The following is a 21,540-nucleotide window of genomic DNA, read 5'->3' on the forward strand; positions in this document are numbered from 1 at the left end:
AAAGACACCCTAGACATGAGACACCAGAGGCACAGACCCTCACAGGAAGAACCACGAAGAGACAATGTTTACACAAAAGACATCCAACATGGAGATTTTTTTCCAACTAACACTACCCTGATAATAACCTAAATCCAAGAGACCAACTAAGACTGCCCAGACAGAATGTCTCAAAACTCCCAGCTACAAATTTTGTCATGTGGTACCATACACAAGCTGGGCTTCAATACATGAGATCCAGGCACAACATGTATTTTAGGACAAAGATCATAATGTATAGTTATTTTTCACTCTTCCCACCTAGGACAGAAGATTAGTTCAGATCACAAGTGGCTTTGCCAGGATATACCAGGAAACATATATTAACTAAAACCATTTTTTACAATCAACTTGTAGCAACTGGCCCTTTCATATCAGCAACTCTTGGTTAAAGTTCAGAAGATTAACCAGAAAGACTGGAGACCTCAAACATTACCTAGTTCCAAACAGAATTAATCTGAAGAGCTGCTGCTTTCTATGTCCATGTTTTGTCCTTGGCTTTTGGAGACAGCGTCACAGTCACTTTGCCCTCTCATCCTTACCACACCAACTTTCCGCAGCTTGCAACAGCTCTGGAGTTTATATAGTTGCTCAATAATCCAAATTCAGCTCCTCCCATCCTCTTACCCTCAAAAAGCAACCTGCTGAATCCCTGAAGGAAATATCAGGAAGTGGCTAATTGAGGTCAAGCTGTGCCCAACCTAAGTGCACAATAGAACTCAAGGGTTTTCTTTTGTAGAACCTGATGTAACATTGTATCTAATGCTTTCAGTCTTTCCAATTCTAAGGCTACTGCCAGGCTCTGGTACTACAGAAATTTTGAAGCCCTAGGATAGGCTTTTGCTATAAGGTCAGGATAGTTCTGTCACATGAGCTACTCCATATCAGCTTGTTTGACACTGGAGTGGATGCCCAGGTTAGAAGGCACGTTGTAGAGATGTGTTTCAGCTCCTGTTTCAGCCGCACTCCGTCCTGCTTTCTCCATCCTGATGTCAAATGTGACATGAGATGTCCTCTAAGCTGCAACACCACTTCTACAGCACTAAAGGAATGTGCCCAGCCAGAGGTGACAGAGAAAGATATGTTGCAGTTAAAGCTGCACGGGCCAAGATTATCACTGCCTGGCTTTAAATTCAGAGAGATGTGTCAAGACTAGTGTAAGGATGTAATCCTGAAAAGAGTGAGTTGGATTTTCTTGAAGCTTTCAAAATCTGTTTAGAAAGGGGCTATGGCATCCAAAGAACATGTCTTGATATGTTTGAGAGTTTTATTTTTTGAGTAGAATTCAAAACTTTTTTTGCTGTGTTTGAAGCAATGTAAACAGTTAAAATTCCTGTGAAATTGAACTCTCCCATCTCTAGTATTGATTTATGTACTGTTTACACACAAAGTCCAAAGGAAATCTGGTCAAGTTCACACATCAAATAAGCCATCAAAACACAAGTTTATCCAGATTTTTCATTATGATTGAGTAATTGAAGATGACGAAAGTACATGTCTAAGTTAATGGGAGCAAAACCTGAATAGACTTTGCTGCTTACAGCTTTAGCTAAAAGATTATGTAGGCCAGGTTCCACTGATGGTTTTTCTGTTGCTGATGTCTTCACAAGTCATGTTATCTGTCATCTCTTCCCAAGCCTATGTCCTCCTTCTTCACTTCCCATTTTTTTAAAACTTCTTATATATTAAGCACTTATATATTAATCTTCAGGTTCTTTTATGTGAGCTGTGCCACAAAATGAAGAACAGTTCCTGGCACTTCTGGGACTTCCTGCCATAGTGACAGATGGTCACATTAGGAAGAAAAAGATGCAGTAAGTTGCTTAGCCAAGGCTGCCTTCCTACATAGTTTACAAGCACCAAGATGAAAAGTCACAAACAGCCTGCAAAGAAAATAATTTTAAAAATATAAAGACTTCCTCTGTTACACCTTGTTCTGTCCAAACTGTTGAGAAACGGAAGCCAATTCAGGCAAGTATTCTTTAGGAAAACATGGTCACAATGGCAATGGAATTGACAAAAAGAAACAGTGCTGTGCTCCAAAGATCTATGAAAGCTTAGGACCAGGTCACAGATGTTGCATCAATAAGGAACATAATGCAGCAATGACTGACTGTACCTTTGCAAATTTTGTTTCAAGAACATATAACCCATCTTCTGCAACTTCCAATGCAGGCTTCACCTGCAAGCTCTTGAGTTTGCCTGCAGCTCCTACTCAGGGTACAGTTTTCTGGGATGGTATACCAGCACTCTTATATGCTCTCTGTGTATGCGGTGAGGACTTCTCAGGTTGAACAGACACCTGACTTTCCATGAAGGTGAACATCCAACACTTTCCAAAACGCAAACTCCTTAAATGATTTGGAAATTGCTCAGTCAAGAAGAATCTCCTTATTAAAACCAATGGGCATTGAAGCACAGCACTTTGTCCAGGGAAGTTCTATATCAGAATAACTACAACACCACCAAGAAAAATGAGCCTTTTGAAGCTGTGCCCAATTGCTGATTCTCACTGATGGCTAAAACTTGCAAGTGCTGAGCAATGTTGGCAGAGAAATTAAAAGGATGGCAAAGCTTTAGATGGCAATTGAGTAAAGCAGTTCAATTCCTTCAGGGCTGGAAGCAGAAACAGGTTGTAAATGCTTAGCACTGCCAGGAAGCAGCTAATTGCCAATAGAGATTTAGTTTCTACAGAGGTTTTGCATTTACTGTAACTATTGGGTGGAAAGAAAGAGAATGATTTCTTCTAATTTTCCACTATTAGGTGAAAAGAGAAAGAATGATTTCCCCTAAAATGATCTGAAACTTCCCAGCTGCTAGAAGCCAATGTAAATGGAGACATCTGCGAGAAAGGACAGATTTGCCTTCTTAAATGGCTTTTATCAAGATCAGTTGTCCAAAACAGCCACTATGGAGATGGCAGGAGAGGAGCAGGACCACATCTTTCAAGCATCAGTCTACATGAGACTGCAGTTCTCAGTTGTTTTAACCTCTCACATCCACTGCAGACTCTTCCCCATACAAGCTAGAAGGAAGGAGACCATTTCCCAGAATGAGTCTCCAAAATATGAGTCATTTAGTTTAAGCGATTTTGCATAAAATGCGCAAGCACCAACATGAATTTTTTTTGCTTGACATGCAGCAGATGAGGTGAAAAGAGCCTGTTCTTTGCACTGACAGTAAGGATAGTATTCTGAAGTTTCTGTCTGTCAGTGACATGACTGAGGCCACATGTCCTCATGTTCTGAGAGGAGGGACTAAGTTAAGCACTCAACTTCCACACAGACAAACAAGTCAGAACTCTTGAGATTCAGCTACAAAGGCTGTAATGGCACCTATTGTACAATTCACCACATCTGTTTTGGCAGCAATGAGCTCTAATGATGCACTGAGCAGCAGTCTGAATTTATGTAAGTTCACTTTCACAGTGCCAGCATTTAAAGACAGATGACTCTGGCACACATTCCTTTCTACTCCCATGCACCAAGGGAAAAAGAGGTAGAAATGGGGGGTAGACCACATTAATTGCAGCTGTTAATGTTACCCCATTACTATAGCCTCTGGAGAGTCACCTCCCTCTCTATTTTAGAGTAGATCATTTCTGTTCAGATTTGGAGCTTATAAACACAGCTTGCCTGCAAAAGTGGGCAAGGACCACAAGAGGTGTTATAAAGAGCTCACCACTACTTTCTATCCCACATTAGTGTATTCACCTATTTACAAAAGTGGACTGCAGACAATCTTGCAAGAAGGACATCACATTAAGCATGGCACGCTTTGAGCTGAACATTGAAGAAAACTATTTTCCCCATACTAGAGAAAGCAACTGTGAAATATCAAGCAGTTGAGGGTCCAGTACAAAACTCAACACTGGAAGACAAGAAATTGAAAATTCCATAGTTATGCATTAATACTGAATGTCCCTGTTTCATAGCATGTTCCAGTTGAAGAGCCACAATATCAGGGCCCCACCTAATCAATAATTTTTTCAGGTGCCTGTTTTAAGTAAGCCCATTCAAATATTTATTTGCAGCTTGATTTAGAAATGCTATTTCCTGCCTATTTTCCCCACAAACCCAAAGTGATTTCTGTTCCAGTCTGCAGGAACAGAAGATCAAGCTGAACAACTATCTGAAGCAGACTTTTTCCATGCTAGCCGTCAAACTAAAAGAGGAAGTCAAGTTTCAGACTGACACAACTAACTGTAAGACTAGTTCAAGCTGCCTTTCTATGGGGCCTCTCAGAAAACTTTCTTTTGCCCAATAAGAATACTTTAAAATAACGCAGTGAGTCAGAAAGTGTGTGAAGGGCTTGTTTAAACCAAAGGCTAACACCGTTGTACCATGGCTATTTCTAGGTTTTAAGATTTTCATTACAGAGTAAATATTCCCTCATCTGCCTCCCAGTCTACCCCTCTTCCTCAGACAATACTGTAGCCTATTAAACTAATTCAGCATCAAACTCCAAATGGATGTCCCACACTGCAGCAAGAGCTTGCATGTTGCATAGGCCACTGAAATATAGGCACTGAGACAGGAAGACAGACAAATGAGAATTTCAAAGTTCAGTTTAAGATTAGGATGAAGAGTTTTTGTGCCAAATTATTGTGTTTTTCTCCTTCAGTTAGACCAGTGATGATAAAACATGTTGGAATTTAAAATGTCAAATATGCTGGTTAAGTTGCAGGGTATGGGAGCTGGTGGGTTTTCTTAGTGCTCTATTGGATTAACTCTCCCTGTTCAGCACTGAAGTTAGCACAGACCAGAGGTAAACTCTTGAGGCCACGTAGCAGAGTATCATCCCATCAAGACTTCCCAAATCATCTCAGCTGCTCTCTTAAGTATGGCTCATTCAACTCAGCCAAGTCTCTTGCTGACTTACCATCCAGACACCATTTATGCTCTATAGACAACTGAGCCTGACAGAAGTCCTGCATCACTCTTTTCTGTTTCAAATCCTTTCCCAAACTTACAAGTAGAGCCCAGGGAGACAAATCTTCAGGTTTGCTTGTAACCTGCAAAGCACATCCACAAGAGTTTGAGGAAGCTGGGTTGCAGAACACTAGTTCATTCCCATCCTAAGATCCCTGCAGTAGGACCAACACCACTTTTACTAAAAACTCTTCCATCAACCGTAGGTGGGACATGGGTGGAACATTTTCAGTTCTGTTGTCAGGGAGGTATCCAGGTCTGCAGTTCAAGGCCATGCTTCTCCACCTCCTGCACACACCCAGCAAGCACAAGGTCCAACGCTACGCTGAATCCACCATGCACAAAGCACACACTTACACACACAGTCTAGTAATTTAAACTACAGGATCAGCCTAGAAAAGAAGCTGCTCTGTGGAGAAAAACAATACTTCTATCAACATCTAAGGATGCATGTTCATATATAATTAATTATAAATTTATATATATATATATATATATAATTCATATATAATTAATTATAAAAAAGATCTTTCTGATTAATGATAATGAGGAAAAGAACCTCTTTAAGATGACCCCTAATGGCTCATCCCTTCCCATTAATGCAGTGGAGCTGCCACTACCACAAACACTTCAGAGGCCTCCCCTTGAGATCACCAAGAGCAAATATTGCCCGAGCCACTCTATCTTTCTGCACACCCACAGACCTACACGCACTTAAGAGGAGACAGTCATTGCCCTCTGTTCTTTGGCTCTGAACAGAGTCTGCTCTTGTTCATCCTCACCCCCTCCCATTCACTGCTGTGCATAGCTACCACCAGCACTTAAGCAGAAAGAGAGGAATGCTGTATTCTGCTCGAGGCTGAGGGAAGAGGAAAGTTGTTAATGACCCTGTCTGCTTCTGGCATAATCCCATCTAGTGGGTTGTCTTTTTTCATTCATAGGAAATGCATTTATTTGAATCAAGCAATCAGCCTGTCCGATCACGCATTCGTTTCTTGTTTAGCATTTGTACTGCAGTTATTTTCTTGAGAGATTAATTACCATTTGGGGTAGCTCAGCAGTAATTTGATAAAACTGTGCAGATGCTGTGTAAATGTGAAGTTTATATATACTGTATACACACGCACATTTTCTATAAAAGCATGAAGTACCAGTCATTCAAGATATACTAGCAGAAGTTAAAGAACTTATATTTTTAACTACTTTAAAATCAAAGTTACACAAACAGCACCTTAAATTCAATGAAAGAGTCACTCTAACTTGAGGCACATCATTATCTAGAAATAGGAACACATCAGACTGTCCATTTCTCCTAACTTCCAGCCTTCAATTCTGAAAGCATTCCCAGTTTTCACAGATCAAAGAATAGCCCGAAATAGTTGTAGCATTGAAATTGAAGAAATGAAATGTTAAGAGGTACGGGAGATAGTTTGAGTAACCAAACTCCTAAACAAGCACTATCCAAAGCTGTAAGGTTCATATTCTCCAATCTCTATTTGTATAAAAAATCCCACTTCTTGGGAAGGGGCTGTCAGTTAGGGGAAAAGGTTAAATAAACCAGCAAAGTTTTGCTATTATAAGTGTACTTGGGGAGCTGGCCACCAAAAAAGACCAGAGAGGATAACGTTTCACCACTGATTTAGCACTTTTATGACATCTGGATTCACCTATCCAGCTATGCTTTTCCATTAGCTCAGTGGTGAAATGCTTAATTTCAATTATTTTGTATGATTATATAAGTTTCAAGGTTCTCATGTGGTTTGCACATTTTAAAGTTTTCAGGACAGTCAAATATTTCACATAACTGATAGCTCTTTGAAAATTTAAAAACAGATTCAGTACTGAAGGCTTCTACATGCATATTCTGGGTGTCCATGATTGCCTCAAGCCAGCCAGAAAGACGTAAGCATTTCAGATTTTAGGATAATGTGGATCGAGAACCATCATCATATACCAAGGAGCTGCAGATTGGCTGGGATAATAGCCGTGCAAGGCTTTGTTTAAGCCTGTCTGCAAACGAGGTGGGATGAATTCCATTTGTCCTCTCCTACTTCTGTGGGAACTAAGGAGAATTTTGGCTTTTATACAGCCTCTTCTGCAATGCAACAAGGGCAGGGATTGAACAGGAGATACTTGCCTGCTCTTAGTTTTTATTAAATATGGGGAGCAGGACGAGCACAGGCTCATGGCAGAGAAGCAAAGCAGAGCAAAGCAAAGCAAAGCACCCCTCCTTCCCTACCCCATGCACTTAGGAGGAGCACAGAGCCGCAGCCTCTGAGGAACAGCATGCTGCAGTTCCAGCTCACCATGGCTCAAGTGCCCTCCCCGAGAGCTGCAACCAAGCAGCCACAACAAGCCACAAAACAGAGGGCTAACCAAAGAGTTCCTCGAGATGCAAATCAGATAAGAAAAGTCAAACAAAGGAGCTGCTAAGCACTCCCAATGTATTTAATAAGGAGTGAGATTTCTCCAACGTGACAGTCTTTGTAAATTAAATGAAGGAACTTGTGTATTTGCATTTAAGTAGAAGTGCTTGTCTCAGCTTAGGAGAAAGGGATAATAGATCACACTAGTCAATAACATCAAGAGCCAGTAAAATAATATTTTTACATATATGAAAATACAGGTCTGTTGTATATATGTGTGCATATACACATACACACTTCTTTATAAGATTACTATAAGGCCAAGAGTGTAACGCACTACCTACAGCACTTGCATACACACAGCGCCAGATTAGGAACTGCTGTGAGGACAGTTTAGTGGAACGGAGTTAAAAGTAGAAATCACAAATGCAATTCATTGGGATAGAACCACAAAACACCAGCCCGTGGGCTGCAGAAGGAAGCTACAAAGATGGGAGAAGAGGCTTGCAAGGCGGGGATGACTTAGGGATGCCTTAAGGGTGACTTAAGAAAGAAAAGCAAAGATGTCGCTAAAAAAGCCTGATCGTTCTAGAAAGTTGAACTTGGAGAACAATGCACTAGAAAGCCAGTATTTTTAATTACCACAGGACTTAACTCAGGACTAACTGACAAAGCAGCTGGAACCTCAGCAAACAATTAGTCATAGGTATGGTATCTTTGCCGCCTTTATTATCCACTAGAAGGCTTACTACTAAAAATGTAGTCAATAAATATGTTATTGGGAAGTCAGGAAGGAAGAAGGAAGAAAGCACTTTGTGTGAAAGCACTTTGTGTAGTTTTAACAGTAAAACACATGGATTGCACAGTCTGGTGCACAGTGCCAAGTTAAAGACTAAGCATCTTTTAGTTAACTAAGTCAAGTGGCAGAAATTTCATCCTTCATCTGTCTGTTTTATATTTTATTTATTACTTTATTTTTTTTTTATTTTTTATTTCATTTATTACTTTATTCCTTACAAAAACACAGCTAACCGAGGGGTGAGGGCACAGGGCTGCAGTGCTGTTTGTAAACTTCTACTGATGAGTAGCAGTTTAAAGAACAAGAAAAAACAAGTCTTCTGCCCTAAGACAAAAGTTCTGTTTTGTCTGACAAGCCTCCTCAGATCTTAGTGGAAATGAGACTGGAAGAAACAAATGATGCAGGATACAATGGCAGAAGAAATGTGAGCAGTCTTAGCAGACAAACAGCACATTCAATTTGAAGAAACTTTCCTTAGCTCCAAATGCAAAGGACCAATTAAATCCTTTCCTTTCCTGCCATGTCCCAAAGCACCTTCAACCATATGCTCTGTGTTGACAAAATATGTTCTTTATTCCCAACTTCCTGCCTCACCTGAGTTGGTGAGGTTGAGCTGCAGCACCTGAAAGGTGATCATGTACCTTCAGAACATTGCAGCATTCCTAGGAGTACTGAGTGACCATTTTTTATTCAAGTTTTAAACTACATTCAGAAATCTGGAGTTGGTACCAGACAGTGAACCTTGACCTCATGAAACTGCTTTGCAGAAAGCCAAGGCAGGAAATCCTACAGCCTGTAATCTTTACAGTGTGTACATGTATGTCCCTCTTCAACAGTCCTGGAAATGAAGTTGCTTTTGCTTTCAACAACATTCCCTTCTTCTGAGGTCATCTGTTTGCAGGTTGTTTAGGCGTCCTTGGGATCTGTTAGATTTTCTGAGTTATTTTAGCATGTAGCAGCCACAGCAGGTCCAAGCCACAATTCTGATTTGAAGATCAGGCTACACAGCCAGCCAAGCAACAAGTAAACTTCAGGACTGGTGCAGGTTCATTCTAAAACATTGCAATTCTCAAATCAAGGTGTATCACCATCCTACTTCTATGCATGGTGGTGATTTTCCCATTGACTATAAAATTTAAGTCAAGTGTCATCGTTCAAAGATCCTTCCACAGCATTTTCCCCTTTGCTGCCAGGGGCAAATGTCCTACATGGAAAACTTATGATAAACTGATCTAGTATCTGTGACTATTTCAGTTTTTGATGACTCAGGAGTTCAGAGATCTCAGTTCAGGATCTGAGTTCAGGATCCCAAATGTTGCAAAGAATCCAAATATGTCTCCTTTATCAGAGAAAAATCCTGCTTTCACTTCTGGCCAACCTGACAGAGGTGGGTCATGCTGCTTTCCAGAGGAATTTAAAGATTAGTTATTACTGAGTGAGATAGCTTCACTTGAGATGTGCACATCCTAGGAAGCTAAGGAAGGTGTCTGATTGAACTCTGCAAGTGCCATGTGGAAGGAAGAGCCGGTAGTGCAATGCTCATCCATCATGTTCTGGTTCCCTCCACCTCTTTCTGCCAGCCCCAAGGCACAGCCAGACCCACTGCAGTAACAGCAATGCCACAGGGAGGTTTCCCAACAACAAAATCCACTCAGTACTTCTGTATTTCTACATCTTCAAGGTAGAGGATTGCCTAGGCAGCTGCTCAGGTGCAGAGGGATAGCCCTGGCAGAGGCAACACAGAACATCCTGGATGCTGTAACACTGCAGGTGCAGAGTGACACCAAACACATCAGCCACTGGCATTTCCAATGATAAGCCATGACTTGCAGGGTTTTCCACATGCTTTTCCCTAGTGAATTACAGATTAGCATTCCAAGCATCAGTACTCACTACTCCAGTTTGGCCAGATGTCAGAGAGATTGTCCCAACTGCTGCTTTGGGCAGCAGGAGCAACCAGTTTGTTTCTCAATAATTTGGGATCTCAGAGAAAGCAGAAAGTGATACAGTTTTGTTTCCACTCAGTGGAAGACACCCAGTAAGCAAAATTTCTAAGCAGAAAAACAAGCAAACAAACTCCAAACCCCTTACCTGCAAAACAAGCCCTCATTTTTTACTGCAATACTACATTTCTGTATATAATAGATGGTGGACTTCTATGAAACTAGCTTTGGGAAAAACAACCAGTTTCTTCCATAATGTCAGAGCAACACCCAGCTCTGTGTGATAGTCCAGGCTTCTGGAATACTGCTAGAATATTCCACAGCTGTTGATAACAGTGAATTACTGTCTCCTGCCCTATTCAACAAAAACCACTTAGATTGCAGCTATTTTTCCTTTAAAAAAATAATCCAATCCTTTTCTAGACCCTTTTCCTTTCCAGCTGCTAGAAGAAATGCAAGTACTGAGCAGAAGTGAGAACAAGACAGCATCACACAAACCAGGTTTCAACAGCTGCACTGGTAGTTTCAACACTGCTGCTAAGAGCTCCTCAGGCATGCGCCTGGGTAGTTCCGAGTTGAGGATGCTGCAGCACGTACCGAGTTCTGCGCTGCCTTGCCGAGTCAGGATAGTTACAGGGCTTCTTATCATTCTCTTGCACTCCGTGTAGTTTCTCACACCCATCTCCGGATACTTCCAAGATCTTGCGCAGCAGCAGTTAACGAAGCTACTGTCTCCCCAACAGCTCAGGCGTTTTCTGTGCTCCCCGCAGCGCGGATGAAGCGCTGCGATTCTCCCTTTCCTGGGGTCCCGCCGCCCCCAGCCCGGCCGAACCCGCGGCTCTGCCCCGCGCCCGCCTCCCGGCGCGGCAACAAGGGTATCCCCAGCTCTCCCGAAACCTTTAAAACCCAGGAGTATCGAACATACCGGGAAAGTCGCGGGCTGGAGGACACCTCGCCGCCCCCACGGGCTTTCCCCCGCTGGCTGTTGCCGCCTCCCGGCAGCCCCGCGGCCCCCAGCTCAGTGATGGAGATCCTCCCCACAGCGCCTTCCCCCATCCCCGTCCCCCGGAGCACCCGCAGAGCCCGTGAGCGGCCTGGGAGGGGCGGCAGGCAGGGAACAGCTTCCAGCCATGCGGCTGCGGGCGCCTCTTCGGGGGAACAAAGGCGGGAGCCGGCGGGCCCGTCCCCGCACACTCCCCGCCGCCAGCCTCCCCCCATCCCGAGCTCCGCAGCCTGGCCAAGAGCACAGACAAAAAAAAGATACTTTTTTTCCCAAGCTTTGCTTAGCGCAAACGCCCTTTTTGAAAGCGTTTACTCTCTTCCTTTTCCCCAATGTGATGTCTTGTGCCAATTTTTCCTACGGGGTGCCCAAAAACTGCTCGGGGCGGAGGCAGCTCCGTGCCCACGTTCCGCGCTCAGCAGGCGGGCAGCAGCCCGGGCGCTCTCGGGGGCGCGTCCCCGTGTTGCAACGCAGGGCTGCGCGGAGAAACTCCCAGCCGGATCTGCGAGTTTCTTCTGTGGGAACAGTGGAGGAAGAAAAAAAAAACCCCACACTTTTCCTGCAGAAAAAAATTAGTTTGGAGGAATAGGAAGCCGGGAGGGGCTGTTGGAACAAGGGGCGGGAGGAAACGGCGCGCCTTTGAATGGGTTGTTTCACCGCAATGCTCGAGCAGCCGCGAGTTTTCCCTCCAAGGCTCAGGGCATGAGAAAGACCCTGAAAGGACCACAAAAAGCCTGATAATTTTCTGTTTTTTTTTTTTTTTTCTTTCTTAAACATAATCGACTGCCAGACAATCAGAGGTTTGGGGGAATCTGCTAAAAGGCTACGCAGAACAGACATCAAAACTACACTGAAGTTTGGGTCTCGTTTACCACAGGAATTTGAAATCCCAAACCCCAACAAGACCCTTCTTTAGGACGGGAGAGGGGCAAGCGCGTACGGCGGTAATGGATGCGGTCTGCGCCGAAACCTTGGAAACAAAGCAGTTGGAAAACTAGTTTGTCCAAAGCAGGGAACCGCAATTCCTGAAACGCGGAGAAGTGAGACACCCTCCTCCCCTGAACAGACCAGCTCTTACAATCCCTGAAGCCAGGCAGAGAAGAGAAAAAATAGCATTTAGAAATCCAGAATATTTTCGCTACTTTTAATTACCCGGCACTCTCTTTAGCCATCAGAGGCACCAGCAACCCGACTGCTCTTAGTTCAGAAAGCGCGAGGGGCAGCGGGACGGCGCCCAGCAGAGATCCCCGTACCTCACCTACCAAACTGGCCGCAGAGCTGCTTTCTCCTCCGCTGGCTTCCTCGGGCAGCCGGGACGGGCCGGGCCACGGCGCTCCCCGGCAGCTGATGGGCTCCGGCGGCCCGGGAGCCACCGGCTCCGCCCCCTGCGCGCCGCGCTCCCCGCGGCCGGCCCGGCTCCCTGCGCGGCGCGGCTGTCCCGCTCGCTGCCCGCAAACACTCTGCCCGCCCACGGCAGGGCGACACCGCCGCGTGCGAGGTGGGAAAACTCCGTCATGCGCCGACACAGTGAGAAAAGTGATGTGCTAGAAGTTCTAAAGTACTTAAATATTTCTTAGGGGACGCCATAAAAGTTTAGCTAATTGCTCCTCTAAGTCTCCCAGGTGCCAAATAACATCTTATTGCTGGGTAGTTAGTTTGTAAGTCACAGTGAAACTTGTCTCACTGTGCTGTTGGGAATCTTCAGAGGAGTGGAAAAGAGCATGATTTAGGGTTTCTTTTCTCTTCTACCTTCCCCACAAATCTTGGTGACTTCCTTACACCAGCCTGAGGAAATGCCTGATTCATTGAAGAACATCAATAGTGAGTCAGTCTCCATGGACAGTAGGACTGAGACAGAAGTATTTAAAAAACAAACCAAAGAAAGTGCTATGAATGTGCCTTCATTGAATACACTTTTGCCAAACTGTAAAGAGAAAAACTGGGTTAAAAATGGCATTCAAATTAACTTGAAAAGCCACTACAATGCTGTGCCTTGTGTAATTTTATAGAATCACAGAATCATAGATTTCTCACTGTCTACAAATATAAAACACAAACCCATTGTGGTATCTCCGATTCTTTCACTTGACTGTGATTGATCTGAATCATTCCTGACCTCATCATTGACTTCATAGAAATTTAACTTTTGCATATCATGACAATTAGGGTCTGTCACTTTGCAACAATAAATCTGACAACATCTTTGTGAGGCAAGGAATTGTTTTCTCTTCACACACAAGAGAGAAAATAGAGATAGGAATACTGTTGTCAAGGTCACCCAGTTTTACCCTTGCTCTCAAGGGTAAAACCTGAGCAGCTGATGATCCTATGGAAGGATGTGTTGTTTTGCAATACAGGTTTTGCTTGGGAAGCTTCAAGGTCATAGGAGTTTTTCACTTATCTCTCCTTTCTCCTGTTGTGTGTCTTAGTATGACTAAATACTTTATAGCAGCCTTCCCAGACTTTTGTCTGTTTGGTTCTGGAGTAAGACAAAATATAATTCAGTTCACCTAAGAAGGAAAAGTTTGTAGGTCATTGTGGAGATTTGATATGTTTTCTGAGCAGTTTAAATAACAATAGAAATTACCTTTATAAACAAAGCATCATTCATTTTTCTTACCAAAATGATAATTGTTGATTCCTTCCCTAGTTCACAAATGTGATTTTTTTTTCCATACATTATTCTTCTTTGTTACTTTTAAGTGTCATTTCTGCATTATCTGTGTCTGGATAATGCAGCTCACAGAAAATACAGCTTCAATGAATCACAGTCTCAAAATCAGGAGATAACTTTAAAATTTAAGGTGTGTTTAGGGGGAAACATCATTCAGACATAATTACAAGATTTGAAGAACTGGGTCCAAAAAAAAACAAAGTCAGAAATATTTCAATTATTGAACAAAAATGACTATTTCTAATCAGCACTGCAAAGAAACTGAGTTTGTCATACAGTTGTGTCCACTTTTTTCCTGAAAAGTGACATCTGCTCAAAGGATCCACAACCTTTTCTTTGTCCTCACTAATGTCCCATCTTGATTGATCTGGATTTTCTCCAATTGATGTCACTGAAGTAATCACACTTCATCCTGCTTCTGACCCAAAATTGCAGTAGGAAAGTTTCTATTTGTATCTCTTCATAGATTTTATTTTTCAGTAAACAGAATGTAAAATGGACTTCCCTTCCCTTCCCTTCCCTTCCCTTCCCTTCCCTTCCCTTCCCTTCCCTTCCCTTCCCTTCCCTTCCCTTCCCTTCCCTTCCCTTCCCTTCCCTTCCCTTCCCTTCCCTTCCCTTCCCTTCCCTTCCCTTCCCTTCCCTTCCCTTCCCTTCCCTTCCCTTCCCTTCCCTTCCCTTCCCTTCCCTTCCCTTCCCTTCCCTTCCCTTCCCTTCCCTTCCCTTCCCTTCCCTTCCCTTCCCTTCCCTTCCCTTCCCTTCCCTTCCCTTCCCTTCCCTTCCCTTCCCTTCCCTTCCCTTCCCTTCCCTTCCCTTCCCTTCCCTTCCCTTCCCTTCCATTTTTTCTTTCCACTTTCCCTTCCTCTTTCCTTTGTATTAACCCAAATCTTGTTAAGTCTTCTGTTGAGAGTAAACTTATTTAGAAATTAAGCTCCACCTTTTCTTTTTTTTCCCCAGTGGTGCTGGCAGGGAGAGTTTTTCAGAGCACCACCCTTATTTATAAATTACATTTAAACATCCCTTCTCGGCCATTTCAGGCCCACTCAGCCCCGGCAGAGGTGCAGAGCTGGTTGTGTCTCTGAGCCAGCAAGGCAGGAGGCAGCCCTTTGTGGCTGGCTGTTGTGAGAGGCCCCTCACACTTGGTTTTCCCCAGGAAACCTGCTCTGCTGTTATCGTGTCCTGCATGCACAGGCTCAGGTCACTGTTAGAGAGAGCAGCATGATTTATCAGTGTAAGGATGTGGGACAGTGCAGTTTGTGGGGATGGGGGTTTAGCAGGTGCATCCCTGCACCCAAACAGCCTTTCCATTCCGCTCAGTCCCTCACACCACGGCACCAGTGTCAGCCTAGATTGTGGGTTTGGTTCCTGTATGGGCCACTCATTGGCCTCACATCCAGCTGGAAACCTCAGGCCCTATTTCAGAGTAAATAATTGGTTGATAAGAGTCAACAGAACATGAAGCAATACTTAGATGTTACTGTTTTGTAAAATGGTTTGTAATTCCTGCAGATTTGTGTTAAGGTTCTGCGCTCTTATTTCTTCCTACTGTATGAGCAACATGGTTTAGCTATTGTTGCCCAGTGGAAGAGGAAGGTGGGAGGGAAATTCCATTAAATACATTGTAACACAGAAGCCTACTTGCCAATGATGTATTTGCACAAGGAGATTGGCATCAGAGATCTGTCATTTAATCCCTTGGAGCCTTTGAATCTCCAAGGAGCCCTGAGGAAGTCACACGGTGCTCTCAGAGGTGTTGTGCTTCTGGCCCAGCTGCTGCTGTGTTCATCCCTCAGACCCACCCCAACAGGAGAGACTGGCATGATCCGCCAGCACCTGTTGTGTTGTCCAGTGCAGCCCAATATAACCCAGGCCCAACATCCATCAGAAGAGATATTCAATCAATGGAAAGGCAATCTAAAGATCCAGAAGCACAGTTCTGTTTGGTAAGCCAAACCAGCGTCTTTCTGTGTAACCTTGAAGTGCTTCTTGTATGAGAAGTGTGAAAGTCTTTCACAACCACATTACTGTGCTTAGACTGTAAGTATAACAGAGACTGTAAGTATAACAGAGCTGGGCATTTTGGACAAAATTTCAAGCAAGGCAACCCTTTCTAGTTCATTTGCACAAATGGCTGTAGGCAGCCTGTTCCTGTAGCAAACTGGCCAAATCATTTGTTGACTACTTTGTTGGGATATTATTCTATTTATAATCAAATGTTATTGTTGAGAAATTATTTGGTTGGCTGTTCTGTGGTGTGATTTTATGGCCAGAAATCTGATTCATAGATCTATTCTGAAAATAGTTTCACAACCAGTCTAAACTCATTTAGGGCTGCTGCTGCACCTTTTGCTCTCTCTCACCACACCCACCTCATGTAGTCCCTTCGTGTTCCTTTTACAGGACTGGCACCTGAGCAGCTGGTATGAGCTTTTTTTTCTTTTTTGTGAGGTTGGTTTTGAGTTGGGTCAACACCTCTTGCTCACCAGTTTACCTGAGTGTGCGTGCTGATGTACACTCAGTGTCAAATGCAAGCAAGGGGGCAGGATGGAGCGACTGGGAGCAGGCAGAGATGCACAGCTGCTCCTTTGTAGTTATGGAGTGGATAAACTGATCAAGAAACTCCATCCAGAAAGTTCATATTGGCAATCCCCATCAGATAGGAAACTGAATTTCCTGTAAATTTGGAATATTTTCCTGGTAGATTTGCTTTGGATCTGATAAACCCAGCATTTTTCTAGTCCATCTTGCAACGAGGGCTGAGAGACTGTTGGGCAGTGTTAGTGCTTCATTTTGAAAACACAGAAGTATGACATCTGTTCCAGGGCTTTCTGACCACAGTTTCACTCTTTTCATAAGATGACCCCCCCAAATCTTGCATGTGGTTTTGGTGTTCTCAGTGTGTGGTCAATATGGCCTTGGCAGAGATCACTTACAAGCACAGCAATGTGTATTTTGAAGTGATCGGTGTGCAGTGGCAGGAGTTAGGGTGTTATTCATGTTTCATCTTCATTCAGGTCTATTACTGCTGAATAATAAGCTGAAAATTGCAAGGCATTGGTGGTTTTGTACTCAGGTAAGGCATATCACATAAGCAGCATAAGCCCTCCTTTCTGAATCAAATTCCCATGAGACAGTAACCTCTCCTACATTTATATTCAGATAGAATTAACTTTATGAATGACCAGTTCAGGATTTGAAGTCTGAGGTATCATTTTTGTGACTTTAATGAAAGAGAGTCAAGTTTAAGACTAAGGAGTGGCCTCAGCTATCATATATGCATACAGCACTTCTGTACACATGCAAAATAATCTCCAAACATGTGCACAGTCCAGACTCACTGCTTGTCCTCTGAACATGCACATAAAGTGTGCTTTACATACCGAGGAAACCTGTGGAGCATCTGGGATCACTTCTGCACACCAGCAGCCAGCTGTCACTTTGCATATTCACAGCCTGGAGTGTGCAGCCTGTGTGCCTGAAGGTGCTTGTCCCCTTAAATGACAGGTTCCAATTGTAGATTTGGATATTATTTAAGTTTAGAATCCTTTATATTCAGTGTATCTTATTATCTGGGTCTGGGTTATTGATCTAGCAAGGACTGGGGACCTGCAGTCTGTGCATCACTCTGAACATGAGTGTATCACTGAATCATCAGGTTGTGTGGGTAGAGCAGGACAGCACTTCTGCCCCGGGTAAAGAATTAGAAGCTATTTTCAGAATGAGAATATTGTGCCAGAGCCCTATTCTAAATCAGCAATAGCAAAGTTGTGCTGACATTAGGTCTGGGAATTGCTAAATTTAGGTGTAGACTGGTGTCAAAAATACTAGTAGCTCAGGGAGTGCTACGGAGAGCTTTGGTGTCCAAGTGCTTATTGTAATCATCAGAGATGTGTATGGCAGGAGAGAACTAAGTTTCCTGATTTCATTAGCTATTGGCCAAAGATAAAGAGCTTCTATAGAAGGCAGAGATAAATACTGGAAACATGGAATAGTGGGGTTGGAATGGACCCAAAAATCTTGTAGGGCAACTCCCTGACCATGGCCAGGGAACCTTACACTAGAACAGGTTGTTTAGAGCCCCATCCAGCCTGGCCTTGAACACTTTCAGGGATGAGTAATCCTCAGCCTCTCTGGGCAACCTATTCCAGTGCCTCACCACCCTCACAGTAAAGAATTTTTCCCTGATATCTAACCTAAATCTGCCTTCAGCTAGTTTAAAACCATCATCCCTTGTGCTGTCACTACAGGCTTTGGTAAATGTGTCTCTCTTGTAAGCTCCCTTTATATTTTAAAAGGCCAAAGCCCAAAGCCTATTGTTTTCCAGACTAGATAACAATTTTCTCCCTTTACATGACATAAGTAAGATCCATTGCAAAGGTTTCCATTCAGTGTGTAAATGAATGGAAATATATATATATATAACCTGAATGCAAAAATATAGAACAAATTTTATAAAATAGTGTAATATAAGACCTCTGTTACAATTGAAAGAAGGTGATTTTGGTGAATGTTACAGTAGGAGCCCAACACCATGTCCTTCCAGTCTAATTTCCAGGCTCATGAAAACTTCCAGCTGGTAGAGGGGAAGAACTTGGGAGTCTACATTTTAAAAGACAAACCATGCTCTTGACTTTATCAATAGGCACAGAGAGCTGTTTTCTTTCACCAGACTTAATGAAAGTTCAGTCAGCAGGAGAAATTTCAAGAAGCCACAAGCCATTTCTTGTTTGCCACCGTCTCTTTCAACTTTTACAAAATCTTTGTTTTCAGAGAAGTTTCCCTGTTGGGCAGATTGGCTCCAGCATTTACAAGTCTAATTACAGCCTAAAGGGTTGGGAAGATCTTTGAAGTAAAGTGTATGCTGCCATGTAGGGAGATCTGGCTGCTGATAGAAATCTGTGTAGAATAGCAAGGGGAGATTCATTCCTACTAGTCTGGGAGGTAGAGAAAAGCTGAAAAAGCACTCTCAATATGTTTTCTTACAAAATTTGCACTTAATCGAATATCAAAGAGCATTAAGCCGTCACTTCTGCTATTATCTCTCATACCTGCTTGCTATTGGATACTAAGGTTATTTTAATGCTCTTCAGAAATTCCAGGAATTCCTTAGCTTGTTTTCTGTGCAGTTGTTCTGCTGCCTGCTGGCTCTGGGCAGGCTCCTGGAATGCAGCTGGCTACATGCACATCCTGGATGGTCGGTTTGGTTTAGGTACATGGGGTGTTTAGCATCACAGGTATCTTCTGTCTTGTCCCCCGTCACAGAAATGCATGTGCTCCACTTGAAGAGCACTGAAAATTTCTGCAAGCACTTAGTCAGCAGGTAACAATCTCCCTCCTCTTCCTCTGCCTATCCGGGCCAGGACTAAAGGTCTGCTCCCTCACACCCCTGATCCAACTCAGGCTTTGAAGAGCACATGCAAAGAAAGGCAAATGTGTATTGGCTTAGGACTGGATGCATCTTCTCTGAAGAAACACATATGGACTTGAAGTTTTATGTGTTTGTTTCTTCCCTAACTGTAGCGCGTTCATCTCTCCATAAAAACCTGACTTTGCTCTGACATGGCAGGTCGATAGTCCTTGGCTGTTATGTGTTTGCGTAATACATGATACCCCGAAATCCCAGGTAACACAGGCACAAGCCAAGGAGCAGAGGAAATTAGCTCTGTTATCAGTGTTATCAGCTGATGGATGGGGAAGGAGAAGGACAGGCACCGGTGTGATTTTATGCCACCTGGATTCAGGTGGTACTGCTTTCTCTGTAAAGGGCAGAACAGTGACAGTCTCCAGGCTGGGAAACCACTGAAACAAACCAGGAACAATCACACCTCTCGGAGTGTAAAATTCTCCAGACAGCTGCCAAAGCCTTCCCTTTGCACATTCACACCAGTTTCAATGGAGTCTGTTTTTAAACTCTGTAGTTACAAACATGCAGGTCCTGTGTGTCAATTAGCTCATGAAGGAGTGCCCAGCACTTCACATTGTTATTTACAACAGCACAAAGAGCACGTCATGTTGCCTAATCAGATGTCAGTGACTTGCACCCACACTGGGCTGATCTAAATAATTGCACGGTTTGCAGGACAGCAGCAGACAGGACACAGCAGATGGGAGATCACTCAGTCCCATGTAGTGAGGGATTCAATGGAGCAGTGATTTATCAATTGCACTGTGCAGTAAATCACAGCTGACTTTATTTCCTGCATTTAACAAGCTGCTCATTAAGTGGGAATATAAAAATTAGGTTTGGAAGATTTGTGACGTAATCATGTTTAGAATTCTGTATTCACTTCTGAAAATTAATGTGGACTTTTTCATCCAGCAGGAACATTCTTTCTTTATATGAGTCTAGAAAGGAATTCTGTTTTACATAGTATGACTTGTCTGTCCAGCGGCTCCTCTGTAGACTCTGCAAAGTTCCTGTGCATATGCAGATTATTCAATACACTGTTGCTGATCTTTCTCTGTAGCCTCTAGTTGGAAGACAGCGATGCTTTATTTGCATTTCTACTTATTACAAACCTGTCTTCAAATATTTTTCCCTGGTTAATAGCCATGTTGGACAAACTAGCATGGACAGTCTTGCCTTTGTGGCACCTGACCTGCATTAGAGCCAAACAATGTGACCCTGAGTGTGCTCTTCTGGTAGAAGTGCCTAAGTTCTATTTGTCTGTGCTCCCCCAGCAGCCTGTCAGGCCAGATTTCCTGTGTGGGCAGAGGACACCGAGAGCTCCAACCCCCGTAAGAGCCGTGCCTGGTGCAGTGCTCTTACCTCTGCCAGGCAACCGCCCAGCCCCAGCTCTAGCTACAAACACTGCAGTGGCAAACAAGGCATTTCCCACGTAGGCAGGGCTTGTGTAAGACCCATAACAGCAGCTGAGGCTGATAAACCAAGCTCCCTATTCTTCTGGGGAGAAAAGGAGAGGAATGGCTGTCGTGGATGAGCCTAGAAATCTCTCGGTCCCATTGTATTATCTTGGACATCCCCCATTAGCAGCTGCTTAGAGAAAAAAGTAGGAAACCCAAATGCTGGGTAATGTCCTTCCAGTTTCGTGCAACCTGCAGTTGTGGAAGTTTTCCCCTGAGTTTCCTACTGAGTAAAATGGCCCTCTGACCATATTCTCCAGCTGGAGTCTATTCAACAGTTCCCTAAAATTTCTTTCTAAGTTTGGAATATCTTCCATGAGTGCCTCTCCCTTTTTCTCCAAGTTTATCATTAAATTCTGCAAGCAGTGTTTCGGGGTGTGGCAGACAGGGTTGCCCAAAGTATAGTTCAGTAAATGGATGTGGATGTGGATGAGAGCCGTGATTCCCAGTCCCTGCTGGGTGGAGTGTGATAGCTGCAGATGGCAGGATCCTTGCCTGCCCCTCTGTCCCAGATTGCTGTGGCTGAGGATGTGTGACACATAAAAAGGGGATGTTTGTCCTCAGCCGTGGCAGTTCACAATTTACTGACTGATGTAAATGTGCCAAGAAGAGATTAACTAAAGCATAGTATGTGTTCCAGTTGCTCTCCTAAACTCCATTTGAGCTTGTTAGAATTTTCTCTCCCTGTTGCATTGCTGTTGTCCTGTAACTAACACCTGAGTTTATTTCTCCCAGGCCCCAAAGAATGCTGATTCTTGAGGGTATTTAAAGCAGAGTCCAAGAGACTAGAATTTGGGCTGGAGGACCATAGATTGTAAGTCTGGCACAATGTTGTGTTCTATTACAGGAAGAAGCAGATTTTGCAGGATGGAGTTTCCTTAGGGTCATATCTCTGACTGAAATCATAGAACCATAGAATCATTTCAG

At 43.5% G+C, this 21,540-nt stretch overlaps 1 protein-coding gene and 1 long non-coding RNA gene across 2 annotated transcripts in view; one reads left to right on the top strand and one right to left on the bottom strand.

Moving 5' to 3' along the window:
- The window catches only part of LOC311157721, a 38,792-nt gene extending 26,337 nt beyond the window's left edge, over positions 1-12,455 (bottom strand). The window contains exon 1 of the long non-coding RNA XR_014616420.1: positions 12,341-12,455. This is a non-coding gene — a long non-coding RNA (uncharacterized lncRNA). The remainder of the gene's footprint in view (positions 1-12,340) is intronic.
- The window catches only part of MCF2L2 (MCF.2 cell line derived transforming sequence-like 2), a gene marked incomplete at both ends in the record, with an annotated part of 130,675 nt that overhangs the window by 63,792 nt on the left and 45,343 nt on the right, over positions 1-21,540 (top strand). The window lies entirely within an intron of this gene.

This window comes from Fringilla coelebs (genome assembly GCF_963513975.1).
Source record: "Fringilla coelebs genome assembly, chromosome: 10".
NCBI lineage: Eukaryota > Metazoa > Chordata > Aves > Passeriformes > Fringillidae > Fringilla > Fringilla coelebs.